At 42.8% G+C, this 18,816-nt stretch overlaps 9 non-coding genes across 9 annotated transcripts; all 9 read right to left on the reverse strand.

Moving 5' to 3' along the window:
• Nucleotides 1-1,149: 1,149 nt before the first annotated feature.
• On the reverse strand, nucleotides 1,150-1,221 carry trnac-gca (transfer RNA cysteine (anticodon GCA)). The gene has a single exon. It is a non-coding gene; the product is annotated as a tRNA-Cys (tRNA).
• A 1,902-nt stretch (nucleotides 1,222-3,123) lies between these two features.
• On the reverse strand, nucleotides 3,124-3,195 carry trnac-gca (transfer RNA cysteine (anticodon GCA)). Its single transcript has one exon. It is a non-coding gene; the product is annotated as a tRNA-Cys (tRNA).
• Nucleotides 3,196-5,105: 1,910 nt separating this feature from the next.
• trnac-gca (transfer RNA cysteine (anticodon GCA)) lies at nucleotides 5,106-5,177 on the reverse strand. The gene has a single exon. It is a non-coding gene; the product is annotated as a tRNA-Cys (tRNA).
• Nucleotides 5,178-7,087: 1,910 nt separating this feature from the next.
• Nucleotides 7,088-7,159, reverse strand: trnac-gca (transfer RNA cysteine (anticodon GCA)). The gene has a single exon. It is a non-coding gene; the product is annotated as a tRNA-Cys (tRNA).
• Nucleotides 7,160-9,068: 1,909 nt separating this feature from the next.
• On the reverse strand, nucleotides 9,069-9,141 carry trnac-gca (transfer RNA cysteine (anticodon GCA)). Its single transcript has one exon. It is a non-coding gene; the product is annotated as a tRNA-Cys (tRNA).
• Nucleotides 9,142-11,048: 1,907 nt separating this feature from the next.
• trnac-gca (transfer RNA cysteine (anticodon GCA)) lies at nucleotides 11,049-11,121 on the reverse strand. The gene has a single exon. It is a non-coding gene; the product is annotated as a tRNA-Cys (tRNA).
• Nucleotides 11,122-13,028: 1,907 nt separating this feature from the next.
• Nucleotides 13,029-13,100, reverse strand: trnac-gca (transfer RNA cysteine (anticodon GCA)). Its single transcript has one exon. It is a non-coding gene; the product is annotated as a tRNA-Cys (tRNA).
• Nucleotides 13,101-15,007: 1,907 nt separating this feature from the next.
• trnac-gca (transfer RNA cysteine (anticodon GCA)) lies at nucleotides 15,008-15,079 on the reverse strand. The gene has a single exon. It is a non-coding gene; the product is annotated as a tRNA-Cys (tRNA).
• A 1,909-nt stretch (nucleotides 15,080-16,988) lies between these two features.
• On the reverse strand, nucleotides 16,989-17,060 carry trnac-gca (transfer RNA cysteine (anticodon GCA)). Its single transcript has one exon. It is a non-coding gene; the product is annotated as a tRNA-Cys (tRNA).
• Between the last annotated feature and the right edge of the window lie 1,756 nt (nucleotides 17,061-18,816).

Genomic DNA, 18,816 nt, shown 5'->3' on the forward strand with positions numbered 1-18,816 from the left:
AGTGAAGTTTCAAAGTAATTGCGCCCGACGTGAACCCTGATATTGAAACACTCATGCTCTTCCCACTGAGATGGCCGAGCATTCAGCTTCTTATCACAGTATTATAACTGCTTGAAAGCAATGGGAGCGAAAGTTATTTTACGCAATCACATTTTCCGTTTCTAAGCTGGAACGCCTTCCGAGCATTATCACAGAATCATAGATTTTACAGTGCACACGTAGGCCCATCGAGTCTGCACCGCCTCACGGAAAGAGTACTTTATATAAGCCCACAGCTACTCCCATGCCAATAACCCCAGCTAACATTTTTGGACATTATCATGGAAACCCACGCAGACACAGGGAGAACGTGCATTGCAAACTCCACACGGACAGTGAACCATGTCGGCAATCCAACCTGCCAAGCATCAGTCCTAACCAATGTACTACATTTCTGCCATTGTGATCCACTTTCCGCAGGATCTTTTCCTGGAGGAAAAATTTTCCCGCTTTGTGCAATCATTTCGAACTTACATTCGGTTACATATATTAATCAAATTGAATTGCAAACGTGACGGACAAGCAATTGGAAAGAAGTCGCTCGGTAACACAAGTTGTGTGGTGGTGTTGTCGGATTCCCAAAAGTGAGCTTTTCAATTAAATAATGGAACTCAACAGTGAAGACATTCATAAAGTTGCTGTGCCTTTTATTTGTGAGAACAGTAAGAGGTGTTCCAACAGCAGGTTAAAGTCCAACAGGTTTGTTTGGAATCTCCAGCTATCGGAGAGCAGCTCCTTCATCATCATTTTGGTGATGCACTCGCTCGGGGATGGCGTGCATACTGCTCAAACGTATATCTCACGAATTGCATGGACCAATATTCACCAAAAATTGGCTGGTATAAAAGGTGGACTTAATGGACCTGCTGAAAATTATGAATGTGCGGATTGGGACAGGTCAACAGATCAAATAGGAAGAAGCTGTTTTCACTGACGTAGTGCAGCAGCAGCAAATGGGGATTTAACACAAATAAAGAAAAACAGAATCGGCTTCACGTTCAAGCAGCCGATGACTTCTCATAGTGTTCTCCAAACCATGTCTGCATGCAAAGTTATGGTGAGAATTTTCTAAACTGCTGCACTGAAGGAGAAATGACAGCCAAAGAGGACAGGGGGCATCTGGACTTGAACCAAAGACCTCTTGATCTGCAGTCAAATGCTCTACCACTGAGCTATACCCCCACAAGCTGTTCCAGAGCAATGATACGATGAATCCTCATTCCACTTATCGAGCTTTGTATTCTGTCTGCTTTCGTCCAAAGTGTGTGTTCGATATATTGGTGACAACCTTCAATTTATTCCCGTAGATGCATATTTTTCACAATGTCTCTTGACTTTACATTCGATACGCACTGGAAATATTCAGCAGATCAGGATGAAAGATCAAAAGGGAAACTGTGGAAGAATGGACGGCAGAAGAGATTAAGTAACAAATGGGATGATGGTGAAAAACAGAATAAGATATCAATGGAACAACTAAAGGGATAGAATGTGGAAATGTCATTCTGTTTGAACCAGGTCGTACTGCTCTGGGAATATTTTGCTTTTCTGTTTGTTCATGCAGATCACTGCTGCCGCACACTGAAAGATCTCAAATCCTTCCCCTTTGATGAAGAGAATACACACTTCGGTGGGCAAAGGAACACAATTCACACATGAATTCATTTCGTCCTGGAAAACATTGAGAGGGAGTTCTGGATTTCTCTCGCCTAGATTTTTCCATTGGATTGTTATTGTCTGGATCCCCTTGGACGAGAGCCCGCAGCTATCAGTCCACGATGAAGTGTCATCATTCTATGTACATCAGTCCTCAACTACATTTGGAATCAGTTTTCACAAATAAACTAGGATATTAACAAAGCATAGTGGAGAAGAACTCGGGTTGAGCATTGGCACTGCCGGAGAAATTGAGTGCGAGAGTTCACCCAGGAAAACAGTGAAGTTTCAAAGTAATTGCGCCCGACGTGAACCCTGATATTGAAACACTCATGCTCTTCCCACTGAGATGGCCGAGCATTCAGCTTCTTATCACAGTATTATAACTGCTTGAAAGCAATGGGAGCGAAAGTTATTTTACGCAATCACATTTTCCGTTTCTCAGCTGGATCGCCTTCCGAGCATTATCACAGAATCATAGATTTTACAGTGCACACGTAGGCCCATCGAGTCTGCACCGCCTCACGGAAAGAGTACTTTATATAAGCCCACAGCTACTCCCATGCCAATAACCCCAGCTAACATTTTTGGACATTATCATGGAAACCCACGCAGACACAGGGAGAACGTGCATTGCAAACTCCACACGGACAGTGAACCAAGTCGGCAATCCAACCTGCCAAGCATCAGTCCTAACCAACGTACTCCATTTCTGCCATTGTGATCCACTTTCCGCAGGATCATTTCCTGGAGGAAAAATTTTCCCGCTTTGTGCAATCATTTCGAACTTACATTCGGTTACATATATTAATCAAATTGAATTGCAAACGTGACGGACAAGCAATTGGAAAGAAGTCGCTCGGTAACACAAGTTGCGTGGTGGTGTTGTCGGATTCCCAAAAGTGAGCTTTTCAATTAAATAATGGAACTCAACAGTGAAGACATTCATAAAGTTGCTGTGCCTTTTATTTGTGAGAACAGTAAGAGGTGTTCCAACAGCAGGTTAAAGTCCAACAGGTTTGTTTGGAATCTCCAGCTATCGGAGAGCAGCTCCTTCATCATTTTTTTGGTGATGCACTCGCTCGGGGATGGCGTGCATACTGCTCAAACGTATATCTCACGAATTGCATGGACCAATATTCACCAAAAATTGGGTGGTATAAAAGGTGGACTTAATGGACCTGCTGAAAATTATGAATGTGCGGTTTGGGACAGGTCAACAGATCAAATAGGAAGAAGCTGTTTTCACTGACGTAGTGCAGCAGCAGCAAATGGGGATTTAACACAAATAAAGAAAAACAGAATCGGCTTCACGTTCAAGCAGCCGATGACTTCTCATAGTGTTCTCGAGACCATGTCTGCATGCCAAGTTATGGTGAGAATTTTCTAAACTGCTGCACTGAAGGAGAAATGACAGCCAAAGAGGACAGGGGGCATCTGGACTCGAACCAGAGACCTCTTGATCTGCAGTCAAATGCTCTACCACTGAGCTATACCCCCACAAGCTATTCCAGTGCAATGATACGATGAAACCTCATTCCACTTATCGAGCTTTGTATTCTGTCTGCTTTAGTCCAAAGTGTGTGTTCGATATATTGGTGACGACCTTCAATTTATTCCCGTAGATGCACATTTTTCACAATGTCGCTTGACTTTACATTCGATACGCACTGGAAATATTCAGCAGATCAGGATGAAAGATCAAAAGGGAAACTGTGGAAGAATGGACGGCAGAAGAGATTAAGTAACAAATGGGATGATGGTGAAAAACAGAATAAGATATCAATGGAACAACTAAAGGGATAGAATGTGGAAATGTCATTCTGTTTGAACCAGGTCGTACTGCTCTGGGAATATTTTGCTTTTCTGTTTGTTCATGCAGATCACTGCTGCCGCACACTGAAAGATCTCAAATCCTTCCCCTTTGATAAAGAGAATACACACTTCGGTGAGCAAAGGAACACAATTCACACATGAAGAAACATATTCATTTCGTCCTGGAAAACGTTCAGAGGGAGTTCTGGATTTCTCTCGCCTAGATTTTTCCATTGGATTGTTATTGTCTGGATCCCCTTGGACGAGAGCCCGCAGCTATCAGTTCACGATGAAGTGTCATCATTCTATGTACATCAGTCCTCATCTACATTTGGAATCAGTTTTCACAAATAAACTAGGATATTAACAAAGCATAGTGGAGAAGAACTCGGGTTGAGCATTGGCACTGCCGGAGAAATTGAGTGCGAGAGTTCACCCAGGAAAACAGTGAAGTTTCAAAGCAATTGTGCCCGACGTGAACCCTGATATTGAAACACTCATGCTCTTCCGACTGAGATGGCCGAGCATTCAGCTTCTTATCACAGTATTATAACTGCTTGAAAGCAATGGGAGCGAAAGTTATTTTACGCAATCACATTTTCCGTTTCTAAGCTGGAACGCCTTCCGAGCATTATCACAGAATCATAGATTTTACAGTGCACACGTAGGCCCATCGAGTCTGCACCGCCTCACGGAAAGAGTACTTTATATAAGCCCACAGCTACTCCCATGCTAATAACCCCAGCTAACATTTTTGGACATTATCATGGAAACCCACGCAGACACATGGAGAACGTGCATTGCAAACTCCACACGGACAGTGAACCAAGTCGGCAATCCAACCTGCCAAGCATCAGTCCTAACCAATGTACTCCATTTCTGCCATTGTGATCCACTTTCCGCAGGATCTTTTCCTGGAGGAAAAATTTTCCCGCTTTGTGCAATCATTTCGAACTTACATTCGGTTACATATATTAATCAAATTGAATTGCAAACGTGACGGACAAGCAATTGGAAAGAAGTCGCTCGGTAACACAAGTTACGTGGTGGTGTTGTCGGATTCCCAAAAGTGAGCTTTTCAATTAAATAATGGAACTCAACAGTGAAGACATTCATAAAGTTGCTGTGCCTTTTATTTGTGAGAACAGTAAGAGGTGTTCCAACAGCAGGTTAAAGTCCAACAGGTTTGTTTGGAATCTCCAGCTATCGGAGAGCAGCTCCTTCATCATTTATTTGGTGATGCACTCGCTCGGGGATTGCGTGCATACTGCTCAAACGTATATCTCACGAATTGCATGGACCAATATTCACCAAACATTGGCTGGTATAAAAGGTGGACTTAATGGACCAGCTGAAAATTATGAATGTGCGATTTGGGACAGGTCAACAGATCAAATAGGAAGAAGCTGTTTTCACTAACGTAGTGCAGCAGCAGCAAATGGGGATTTAACACAAATAAAGAAAAACAGAATCGGCTTCACGTTCAAGCTGCCGATGACTTCTCATAGTGTTCTCCAGACCATGTCTGCATGCAAAGTTGTGGTGAGAATTTTCTAAACTGCTGCACTGAAGGAGAAATGACAGCCAAAGAGGAAAGGGGGCATCTGGACTTGAACCAGAGAACTCTTGATCTGCAGTCAAATGCTCTACCACTGAGCTATACCCCCACAAGCTGTTTCAGAGCAATGATACGATGAATCCTCATTCCACTTATCGAGCTTTGTATTCTGTCTGCTTTCGTCCAAAGTGTGTGTTCGATATATTGGTGACGACCTTCAATTTATTCCCGTAGATGCACATTTTTCACAATGTCTCTTGACTTTACATTCGATACGCACTGGAAATATTCAGCAGATCAGGATGAAAGATCAAAAGGGAAACTGTGGAAGAATGGACGGCAGAAGAGATTAAGTAACAAATGGAATGATGGTGAAAAACAGAATAAGATATCAATGGAACAACTAAAGGGATAGAATGTGGAAATGTCATTCTGTTTGAACCAGGTCGTACTGCTCTGGGAATATTTTGCTTTTCTGTTTGTTCATGCAGATCACTGCTGCCGCACACTGAAAGATCTCAAATCCTTCCCCTTTGATAAAGAGAATACACACTTCGGTGAGCAAAGGAACACAATTCACACATGAAGAAACATATTCATTTCGTCCTGGAAAACGTTCAGAGGGAGTTCTGGATTTCTCTCGCCTAGATTTTTCCATTGGATTGTTATTGTCTGGATCCCCTTGGACGAGAGCCCGCAGCTATCAGTCCACGATGAAGTGTCATCATTCTATGTACATCAGTCCTCATCTACATTTGGAATCAGTTTTCACAAATAAACTAGGATATTAACAAAGCATAGTGGAGAAGAACTCGGGTTGAGCATTGGCACTGCCGGAGAAATTGAGTGCGAGAGTTCACCCAGGAAAACAGTGAAGTTTCAAAGTAATTGCGCCCGACGTGAACCCTGATATTGAAACACTCATGCTCTTCCCACTGAGATGGCCGAGCATTCAGCTTCTTATCACAGTATTATAACTGCTTGAAAGCAATGGGAGCGAAAGTTATTTTACGCAATCACATTTTCCGTTTCTAAGCTGGAACGCCTTCCGAGCATTATCACAGAATCATAGATTTTACAGTGCACACGTAGGCCCATCGAGTCTGCACCGCCTCACGGAAAGAGTACTTTATATAAGCCCACAGCTACTCCCATGCCAATAACCCCAGCTAACATTTTTGGACATTATCATGGAAACCCACGCAGACACAGGGAGAACGTGCATTGCAAACTCCACACGGACAGTGAACCAAGTCGGCAATCCAACCTGCCAAGCATCAGTCCTAACCAATGTACTACATTTCTGCCATTGTGATCCACTTTCCGCAGGATCTTTTCCTGGAGGAAAAATTTTCCCGCTTTGTGCAATCATTTCGAACTTACATTCGGTTACATATATTAATCAAATTGAATTGCAAACGTGACGGACAAGCAATTGGAAAGAAGTCGCTCGGTAACACAAGTTGTGTGGTGGTGTTGTCGGATTCCCAAAAGTGAGCTTTTCAATTAAATAATGGAACTCAACAGTGAAGACATTCATAAAGTTGCTGTGCCTTTTATTTGTGAGAACAGTAAGAGGTGTTCCAACAGCAGGTTAAAGTCCAACAGGTTTGTTTGGAATCTCCAGCTATCGGAGAGCAGCTCCTTCATCATTTTTTTGGTGATGCACTCGCTCGGGGATGGCGTGCATACTGCTCAAACGTATATCCCACGAATTGCATGGACCAATATTCACCAAAAATTGGGTGGTATAAAAGGTGGACTTAATGGACCTGCTGAAAATTATGAATGTGCGGTTTGGGACAGGTGAACAGATCAAATAGGAAGAAGCTGTTTTCACTGACGTAGTGCAGCAGCAGCAAATGGGGATTTAACACAAATAAAGAAAAACAGAATCGGCTTCACGTTCAAGCAGCTGATGACTTCTCATAGTGTTCTCCAGACCATGTCTGCATGCAAACTTGTGGTGAGAATTTTCTAAACTGCCGCACTGAAGGAGAAATGACAGCCAAAGAGGACAGGGGGCATCTGGACTTGAACCAGGGACCTCTTGATTTGCAGTCAAATGCTCGACCACTGAGCTATACCCCCACAAGCTGTTTCAGAGCAATGATACGATGAATCCTCATTCCACTTATCGAGCTTTGTATTCTGTCTGCTTTCGTCCAAAGTGTGTGTTCGATATATTGGTGACGACCTTCAATTTATTCCCGTAGATGCAGATTTTTCACAATGTCTCTTGACTTTACATTCGATACGCACTGGAAATATTCAGCAGATCAGGATGAAAGATCAAAAGGGAAACTGTGGAAGAATGGACGGCAGAAGAGATTAAGTAACAAATGGGATGATGGTGAAAAACAGAATAAGATATCAATGGAACAACTAAAGGGATAGAATGTGGAAATGTCATTCTGTTTGAACCAGGTCGTACTGCTCTGGGAATATTTTGCTTTTCTGTTTGTTCATGCAGATCACTGCTGCCGCACACTGAAAGATCTCAAATCCTTCCCCTTTGATAAAGAGAATACACACTTCGGTGAGCAAAGGAACACAATTCACACATGAAGAAACATATTCATTTCGTCCTGGAAAACGTTCAGAGGGAGTTCTGGATTTCTCTCGCCTAGATTTTTCCATTGGATTGTTATTGTCTGGATCCCCTTGGACGAGAGCCCGCAGCTATCAGTCCACGATGAAGTGTCATCATTCTATGTACATCAGTCCTCATCTACATTTGGAATCAGTTTTCACAAATAAACTAGGATATTAACAAAGCATAGTGGAGAAGAACTCGGGTTGAGCATTGGCACTGCCGGAGAAATTGAGTGCGAGAGTTCACCCAGGGAAACAGTGAAGTTTCAAAGTAATTGCGCCCGACGTGAACCCTGATATTGAAACACTCATGCTCTTCCCACTGAGATGGCCGAGCATTCAGCTTCTTATCACAGTATTATAACTGCTTGAAAGCAATGGGAGCGAAAGTTATTTTACGCAATCACATTTTCCGTTTCTAAGCTGGAACGCCTTCCGAGCATTATCACAGAATCATAGATTTTACAGTGCACACGTAGGCCCATCGAGTCTGCATCGCCTCACGGAAAGAGTACTTTATATAAGCCCACAGCTACTCCCATGCCAATAACCCCAGCTAACATTTTTGGACATTATCATGGAAACCCACGCAGACACAGGGAGAACGTGCATTGCAAACTCCACACGGACAGTGAACCAAGTCGGCATTCCAACCTGCCAAGCATCAGTCCTAACCAATGTACTACATTTCTGCCATTGTGATCCACTTTCCGCAGGATCTTTTCCTGGAGGAAAAATTTTCCCGCTTTGTGCAATCATTTCGAACTTACATTCGGTTACATATATTAATCAAATTGAATTGCAAACGTAACGGACAAGCAATTGGAAAGAAGTCACTCGGTAACACAAGTTGCGTGGTGGTGTTGTTGGATTCCCAAAAGTGAGCTTTTCAATTAAATAATGGAACTCAACAGTGAAGACATTCATAAAGTTGCTGTGCCTTTTATTTGTGAGAACAGTAAGAGGTGTTCCAACAGCAGGTTAAAGTCCAACAGGTTTGTTTGGAATCTCCAGCTATCGGAGAGCAGCTCCTTCATCATTTTTTTGGTGATGCACTCGCTCGGGGATGGCGTGCATACTGCTCAAACGTATATCTCACGAATTGCATGGACCAATATTCACCAAACATTGGGTGGTATAAAAGGTGGACTTAATGGACCTGCTGAAAATTATGAATGTGCGGTTTGGGACAGGTGAACAGATCAAATAGGAAGAAGCTGTTTTCACTGACGTAGTGCAGCAGCAGCAAATGGGGATTTAACAAAATAAAGAAAAACAGAATCGGCTTCACGTTCAAGCAGCCGATGACTTCTCATAGTGTTCTCCAGACCATGTCTGCATGCAAAGTTGTGGTGATAATTTTCTAATCTGCTGCACTGAAGGAGAAATGACAGCCAAAGAGGACATGGGGCATCTGGACTCGAACCAGAGACCTCTTGATCTGCAGTCAAATGCTCTACCACTGAGCTATACCCCCACAAGCTGTTTCGGAGCAATGATACGATGAATCCTCATTCCACTTATCGCGCTTTGTATTCTGTCTGCTTTAGTCCAAAGTGTGTGTTCGATATATTGGTGACGACCTTCAATTTATTCCCGTAGATGCGCATTTTTCACAATGTCTCTTGACTTTACATTCGATACGCACTGGAAATATTCAGCAGATCAGGATGAAAGATCAAAAGGGAAACTGTGGAAGAATGGACGGCAGAAGAGATTAAGTAACAAATGGGATGATGGTGAAAAACAGAATAAGATATCAATGGAACAACTAAAGGGATAGAATGTGGAAATGTCATTCTGTTTGAACCAGGTCGTACTGCTCTGGGAATATTTTGCTTTTCTGTTTGTTCATGCAGATCACTGCTGCCGCACACTGAAAGATCTCAAATCCTTGCCCTTTGATCAAGAGAATACACACTTCGGTGAGCAAAGGAACACAATTCACAATGAAGAAACATATTCATTTCGTCCTGGAAAACGTTCAGAGGGAGTTCTGGATTTCTCTCGCCTAGATTTTTCCATTGGATTGTTATTGTCTGGATCCCCTTGGACGAGAGCCCGCAGCTATCAGTCCACGATGAAGTGTCATCATTCTATGTACATCAGTCCTCATCTACATTTGGAATCAGTTTTCACAAATAAACTAGGATATTAACAAAGCATAGTGGAGAAGAACTCGGGTTGAGCATTGGCACTGCCGGAGAAATTGAGTGCGAGAGTTCACCCAGGGAAACAGTGAAGTTTCAAAGTAATTGCGCCCGACGTGAACCCTGATATTGAAACACTCATGCTCTTCCCACTGAGATGGCCGAGCATTCAGCTTCTTATCACAGTATTATAACTGCTTGAAAGCAATGGGAGCGAAAGTTATTTTACGCAATCACATTTTCCGTTTCTAAGCTGGAACGCCTTCCGAGCATTATCACAGAATCATAGATTTTACAGTGCACACGTAGGCCCATCGAGTCTGCATCGCCTCACGGAAAGAGTACTTTATATAAGCCCACAGCTACTCCCATGCCAATAACCCCAGCTAACATTTTTGGACATTATCATGGAAACCCACGCAGACACAGGGAGAACGTGCATTGCAAACTCCACACGGACAGTGAACCAAGTCGGCAATCCAACCTGCCAAGCATCAGTCCTAACCAATGTACTACATTTCTGCCATTGTGATCCACTTTCCGCAGGATCTTTTCCTGGAGGAAAAATTTTCCCGCTTTGTGCAATCATTTCGAACTTACATTCGGTTACATATATTAATCAAATTGAATTGCAAACGTGACGGACAAGCAATTGGAAAGAAGTCACTCGGTAACACAAGTTGCGTGGTGGTGTTGTTGGATTCCCAAAAGTGAGCTTTTCAATTAAATAATGGAACTCAACAGTGAAGACATTCATAAAGTTGCTGTGCCTTTTATTTGTGAGAACAGTAAGAGGTGTTCCAACAGCAGGTTAAAGTCCAACAGGTTTGTTTGGAATCTCCAGCTATCGGAGAGCAGCTCCTTCATCATTTTTTTGGTGATGCACTCGCTCGGGGATGGCGTGCATACTGCTCAAACGTATATCTCACGAATTGCATGGACCAATATTCACCAAACATTGGGTGGTATAAAAGGTGGACTTAATGGACCTGCTGAAAATTATGAATGTGCGGTTTGGGACAGGTGAACAGATCAAATAGGAAGAAGCTGTTTTCACTGACGTAGTGCAGCAGCAGCAAATGGGGATTTAACAAAATAAAGAAAAACAGAATCGGCTTCACGTTCAAGCAGCCGATGACTTCTCATAGTGTTCTCCAGACCATGTCTGCATGCAAAGTTGTGGTGATAATTTTCTAATCTGCTGCACTGAAGGAGAAATGACAGCCAAAGAGGACATGGGGCATCTGGACTCGAACCAGAGACCTCTTGATCTGCAGTCAAATGCTCTACCACTGAGCTATACCCCCACAAGCTGTTTCGGAGCAATGATACGATGAATCCTCATTCCACTTATCGCGCTTTGTATTCTGTCTGCTTTAGTCCAAAGTGTGTGTTCGATATATTGGTGACGACCTTCAATTTATTCCCGTAGATGCGCATTTTTCACAATGTCTCTTGACTTTACATTCGATACGCACTGGAAATATTCAGCAGATCAGGATGAAAGATCAAAAGGGAAACTGTGGAAGAATGGACGGCAGAAGAGATTAAGTAACAAATGGGATGATGGTGAAAAACAGAATAAGATATCAATGGAACAACTAAAGGGATAGAATGTGGAAATGTCATTCTGTTTGAACCAGGTCGTACTGCTCTGGGAATATTTTGCTTTTCTGTTTGTTCATGCAGATCACTGCTGCCGCACACTGAAAGATCTCAAATCCTTGCCCTTTGATCAAGAGAATACACACTTCGGTGAGCAAAGGAACACAATTCACAATGAAGAAACATATTCATTTCGTCCTGGAAAACGTTCAGAGGGAGTTCTGGATTTCTCTCGCCTAGATTTTTCCATTGGATTGTTATTGTCTGGATCCCCTTGGACGAGAGCCCGCAGCTATCAGTCCACGATGAAGTGTCATCATTCTATGTACATCAGTCCTCATCTACATTTGGAATCAGTTTTCACAAATAAACTAGGATATTAACAAAGCATAGTGGAGAAGAACTCGGGTTGAGCATTGGCACTGCCGGAGAAATTGAGTGCGAGAGTTCACCCAGGGAAACAGTGAAGTTTCAAAGTAATTGCGCCCGACGTGAACCCTGATATTGAAACACTCATGCTCTTCCCACTGAGATGGCCGAGCATTCAGCTTCTTATCACAGTATTATAACTGCTTGAAAGCAATGGGAGCGAAAGTTATTTTACGCAATCACATTTTCCGTTTCTAAGCTGGAACGCCTTCCGAGCATTATCACAGAATCATAGATTTTACAGTGCACACGTAGGCCCATCGAGTCTGCATCGCCTCACGGAAAGAGTACTTTATATAAGCCCACAGCTACTCCCATGCCAATAACCCCAGCTAACATTTTTGGACATTATCATGGAAACCCACGCAGACACAGGGAGAACGTGCATTGCAAACTCCACACGGACAGTGAACCAAGTCGGCAATCCAACCTGCCAAGCATCAGTCCTAACCAATGTACTACATTTCTGCCATTGTGATCCACTTTCCGCAGGATCTTTTCCTGGAGGAAAAATGTTCCCGCTTTGTGCAATCATTTCGAACTTACATTCGGTTACATATATTAATCAAATTGAATTGCAAACGTGACGGACAAGCAATTGGAAAGAAGTCACTCGGTAACACAAGTTGCGTGGTGGTGTTGTTGGATTCCCAAAAGTGAGCTTTTCAATTAAATAATGGAACTCAACAGTGAAGACATTCATAAAGTTGCTGTGCCTTTTATTTGTGAGAACAGTAAGAGGTGTTCCAACAGCAGGTTAAAGTCCAACAGGTTTGTTTGGAATCTCCAGCTATCGGTGAGCAGCTCCTTCATCATTTTTTTGGTGATGCACTCGCTCGGGGATGGCGTGCATACTGCTCAAACGTATATCTCACGAATTGCATGGACCAATATTCACCAAACATTGGGTGGTATAAAAGGTGGACTTAATGGACCTGCTGAAAGTTATGAATGTGCGGTTTGGGACAGGTCAACAGATCAAATAGGAAGAAGCTGTTTTCACTGACGTAGTGCAGCAGCAGCAAATGGGGATTTAACAAAATAAAGAAAAACATAATCAGCTTCATGTTCAAGCAGCCGATGACTTCTCATAGTGTTCTCCAGACCATGTCTGCATGCAAAGTTGCAGTGAGCATTTTCCAAACTGCTGCACTGAAGGAGAAATGACAGCCAAAGAGGACAGGGGGTATCTGGACTTGAACCAGAGACCTCTTGATCTGCAGTCAAATGCTCTACCACTGAGCTATACCCCGACAAGCTGTTTCAGAGCAATGATACGATTAATCCTCATTCCACTTATCGAGCTTTGTATTCTGTCTGCTTTCGTCCAAAGTGTGTGTTCGATATATTGGTGACGACCTTCAATTTATTCCCGTAGATGCACATTGTTCACAATGTCTCTTGACTTTACATTCGATACGCACTGGAAATATTCAGCAGATCAGGATGAAAGATCAAAAGGGAAACTGTGGAACAATGGACGGCAGAAGAGATTAAGTAACAAATGGGATGATGGTGAAAAACAGAATAAGATATCAATGGAACAACTAAAGGGATAGAATGTGGAAATGTCATTCTGTTTGAACCAGGTCGTACTGCTCTGGGAATATTTTGCTTTTCTGTTTGTTCATGCAGATCACTGCTGCCGCACACTGAAAGATCTCAAATCCTTGCCCTTTGATCAAGAGAATACACACTTCGGTGAGCAAAGGAACACAATTCACACATGAAGAAACATATTCATTTTGTCCTGGAAAACATTGAGAGGGAGTTCTGGATTTCTCTCGCCTAGATTTTTCCATTCGATTGTTATTGTCTGGATCCCCTTGGACGAGAGCCCGCAGCTATCAGTCCACGATGAAGTGTCATCATTCTATGTACATCAGTCCTCATCTACATTTGGAATCAGTTTTCACAAATAAACTAGGATATTAACAAAGCATAGTGGAGAAGAACTCGGGTTGAGCATTGGCACTGCCGGAGAAATTGAGTGCGAGAGTTCACCCAGGAAAACAGTGAAGTTTCAAAGTAATTGCGCCCGACGTGAACCCTGATATTGAAACACTCATGCTCTTCCCACTGAGATGGCCGAGCATTCAGCTTCTTATCACAGTATTATAACTGCTTGAAAGCAATGGGAGCGAAAGTTATTTTACGCAATCACATTTTCCGTTTCTAAGCTGGAACGCCTTCCGAGCATTATCACAGAATCATAGATTTTACAGTGCACACGTAGGCCCATCGAGTCTGCACCGCCTCACGGAAAGAGTACTTTATATAAGCCCACAGCTACTCCCATGCCAATAACCCCAGCTAACGTTTTTGGACATTATCATGGAAACCCACGCAGATACAGGGAGAACGTGCATTGCAAACTCCACACGGACAGTGAACCAAGTCGGCAATCCAACCTGCCAAGCATCAGTCCTAACCAATGTACTACATTTCTGCCATTGTGATCCACTTTCCGCAGGATCTTTTCCTGGAGGAAAAATTTTCCCGCTTTGTGCAATCATTTCGAACTTACATTCGGTTACATATATTAATCAAATTGAATTGCAAACGTGACGGACAAGCAATTGGAAAGAAGTCGCTCGGTAACACAAGTTGCGTGGTGGTGTTGTCGGATTCCCAAAAGTGAGCTTTTCAATTAAATAATGGAACTCAACAGTGAAGACATTCATAAAGTTGCTGTGCCTTTTATTTGTGAGAACAGTAAGAGGTGTTCCAACAGCAGGTTAAAGTCCAACAGGTTTGTTTGGAATCTCCAGCTATCGGAGAGCAGCTCCTTCATCATCATTTTGGTGATGCACTCGCTCGGGGATGGCGTGCATACTGCTCAAACGTATATCTCACGAATTGCATGGACCAATATTCACCAAAAATTGGGTGGTATAAAAGGTGGACGTAATGGACCTGCTGAAAATTATGAATATGCGGATTGGGACAGGTCAACAGATCAAATAGGAAGAAGCTGTTTTCACTGACGTAGTGCAGCAGCAAATGGGGATTTAACACAAATAAAGAAAAACAGAATCGGCTTCACGTTCAAGCAGCCGATGACTTCTCATAGTGTTCTCCAGACCATGTCTGCATGCAAAGTTATGGTGAGAATTTTCTAATCTGCTGCACTGAAGGAGAAATGACAGCCAAAGAGGACAGGGGGCATCTGGACTCGAACCAGAGACCTCTTGATCTGCAGTCAAATGCTCTACCACTGAGCAATACCCCCACAAGCTGTTTCAGAGCAATGATACGATGAATCCTCATTCCACTTATCTAGCTTTGTATTATGTCTGCTTTCGTCCAAAGTGTGTGTTCGATATATTGGTGACGACCTTCAATTTATTCCCGTAGATGCGCATTTTTCACAATGTCTCTTGACTTTACATTCGATTCGCACTGGAAATATTCAGCAGATCAGGATGAAAGATCAAAAGGGAAACTGTGGAAGAATGGACGGCAGAAGAGATTAAGTAACAAATGGGATGATGGTGAAAAACAGAATAAGATATCAATGGAACAACTAAAGGGATAGAATGTGGAAATGTCATTCTGTTTGAACCAGGTCGTACTGCTCTGGGAATATTTTGCTTTTCTGTTTGTTCATGCAGATCACTGCTGCCGCACACTGAAAGATCTCAAATCCTTCCCCTTTGATAAAGAGAATACACACTTCGGTGAGCAAAGGAACACAATTCACACATGAAGAAACATATTCATTTCGTCCTGGAAAACGTTCAGAGGGAGTTCTGGATTTCTCTCGCCTAGATTTTTCCATTGGATTGTTATTGTCTGGATCCCCTTGGACGAGAGCCCGCAGCTATCAGTCCACGATGAAGTGTCATCATTCTATGTACATCAGTCCTCATCTACATTTGGAATCAGTTTTCACAAATAAACTAGGATATTAACAAAGCATAGTGGAGAAGAACTCGGGTTGAGCATTGGCACTGCCGGAGAAATTGAGTGCGAGAGTTCACCCAGGGAAACAGTGAAGTTTCAAAGTAATTGCGCCCGACGTGAACCCTGATATTGAAACACTCATGCTCTTCCCACTGAGATGGCCGAGCATTCAGCTTCTTATCACAGTATTATAACTGCTTGAAAGCAATGGGAGCGAAAGTTATTTTACGCAATCACATTTTCCGTTTCTAAGCTGGAACACCTTCCGAGCATTATCACAGAATCATAGATTTTACAGTGCACACGTAGGCCCATCGAGTCTGCATCGCCTCACGGAAAGAGTACTTTATATAAGCCCACAGCTACTCCTATGCCAATAACCCCAGCTAACATTTTTGGACATTATCATGGAAACCCACGCAGACACAGGGAGAACGTGCATTGCAAACTCCACACGGACAGTGAACCAAGTCGGCAATCCAACCTGCCAAGCATCAGTCCTAACCAATGTACTACATTCCTGCCATTGTGATCCACTTTCCGCAGGATCTTTTCCTGGAGGAAAAATTTTCCCGCTTTGTGCAATCATTTCGAACTTACATTCGGTTACATATATTAATCAAATTGAATTGCAAACGTGACGGACAAGCAATTGGAAAGAAGTCACTCGGTAACACAAGTTGCGTGGTGGTGTTGTTGGATTCCCAAAAGTGAGCTTTTCAATTAAATAATGGAACTCAACAGTGAAGACATTCATAAAGTTGCTGTGCCTTTTATTTGTGAGAACAGTAAGAGGTGTTCCAACAGCAGGTTAAAGTCCAACAGGTTTGTTTGGAATCTCCAGCTATCGGAGAGCAGCTCCTTCATCATTTTTTTGGTGATGCACTCGCTCGGGGATGGCGTGCATACTGCTCAAACGTATATCTCACGAATTGCATGGACCAATATTCACCAAACATTGGGTGGTATAAAAGGTGGACTTAATGGACCTGCTGAAAATTATGAATGTGCGGTTTGGGACAGGTCAACAGATCAAATAGGAAGAAGCTGTTTTCACTGACGTAGTGCAGCAGCAGCAAATGGGGATTTAACAAAATAAAGAAAAACAGAATCGGCTTCACGTTCAAGCAGCCGATGACTTCTCATAGTGTTCTCCAGACCATGTCTGCATGCAAAGTTGTGGTGATAATTTTCTAAACTGCTGCACTGAAGGAGAAATGACAGCCAAAGAGAACAGGGGGCATCTGGACTTGAACCAGAGACGTCTTGATCTGCAGTCAAATGCTCTACCACTGAGCTATACCCCCATAAACTATTCTAGAGCAATGATACGATGAATCCTCATTCCACTTATCGAGCTTTGTATTCTGTCTGCTTTAGTCCAAAGTGTGTGTTCGATATATTGGTGACGACCTTCAATTTATTCCCGTAGATGCGCATTTTTCACAATGTCTCTTGACTTTACATTCGATACGCACTGGAAATATTCAGCAGATCAGGATGAAAGATCAAAAGGGAAACTGTGGAAGAATGGACGGCAGAAGAGATTAAGTAACAAATGGGATGATGGTGAAAAACAGAATAAGATATCAATGGAACAACTAAAGGGATAGAATGTGGAAATGTCATTCTGTTTGAACCAGGTCGTACTGCTCTGGGAATATTTTGCTTTTCTGTTTGTTCATGCAGATCACTGCTGCCGCACACTGAAAGATCTCAAATCCTTGCCCTTTGATCAAGTGAATACACACTTCGGTGAGCAAAGGAACACAATTCACACATGAAGAAACATATTCATTTCGTCCTGGAAAACATTGAGAGGGAGTTCTGGATTTCTCTCGCCTAGATTTTTCCATTGGATTGTTATTGTCTGGATCCCCTTGGACGAGAGCCCGCAGCTATCAGTCCACGATGAAGTGTCATCATTCTATGTACATCAGTCCTCATCTACATTTGGAATCAGTTTTCACAAATAAACTAGGATATTAACAAAGCATAGTGGAGAAGAACTCGGGTTGAGCATTGGCACTGCCGGAGAAATTGAGTGCGAGAGTTCACCCAGGAAAACAGTGTAGTTTCAAAGTAATTGCGCCCGACGTGAACCCTGATATTGAAACACTCATGCTCTTCCCACTGAGATGGCCGAGCATTCAGCTTCTTATCACAGTATTATAACTGCTTGAAAGCAATGGGAGCGAAAGTTATTTTACGCAATCACATTTTCCGTTTCTAAGCTGGAACGCCTTCCGAGCATTATCACAGAATCATAGATTTTACAGTGCACACGTAGGCCCATCGAGTCTGCACCGCCTCACGGAAAGAGTACTTTATATAAGCCCACAGCTACTCCCATGCCAATAACCCCAGCTAGCATTTTTGGACATTATCATGGAAACCCACGCAGACACAGGGAGAACGTGCATTGCAAACTCCACACGGACAGTGAACCAAGTCGGCAATCCAACCTGCCAAGCATCAGTCCTAACCAATGTACTACATTTCTGCCATTGTGATCCACTTTCCGCAGGATCTTTTCCTGGAGGAAAAATTTTCCCGCTTTGTGCAATCATTTCGAACTTACATTCGGTTACATATATTAATCAAATTGAATTGCAAACATGACGGACAAGCAATTGGAAAGAAGTCGCTCGGTAACACAAGTTGCGTGGTGGTGTTGTCGGATTCCCAAAAGTGAGCTTTTCAATTAAATAATGGAACTCAACAGTGAAGACATTCATAAAGTTGCTGTGCCTTTTATTTGTGAGAACAGTAAGAGGTGTTCCAACAGCAGGTTAAAGTCCAACAGGTTTGTTTGGAATCTCCAGCTATCGGAGAGCAGCTCCTTCATCATCATTTTGGTGATGCACTCGCTCGGGGATGGCGTGCATACTGCTCAAACGTATATCTCACGAATTGCATGGACCAATATTCACCAAAAATTGCGTGGTATAAAAGGTGGACTTAATGGACCTGCTGAAAATTATGAATGTGCGGATTGGGACAGGTCAACAGATCAAATAGGAAGAAGCTGTTTTCACTGACGTAGTGCAGCAGCAGCAAATG

Source organism: Scyliorhinus torazame, unplaced genomic scaffold (assembly GCF_047496885.1).
Source record: "Scyliorhinus torazame isolate Kashiwa2021f unplaced genomic scaffold, sScyTor2.1 scaffold_185, whole genome shotgun sequence".
Classification (NCBI taxonomy): Eukaryota; Metazoa; Chordata; class Chondrichthyes; order Carcharhiniformes; family Scyliorhinidae; genus Scyliorhinus; species Scyliorhinus torazame.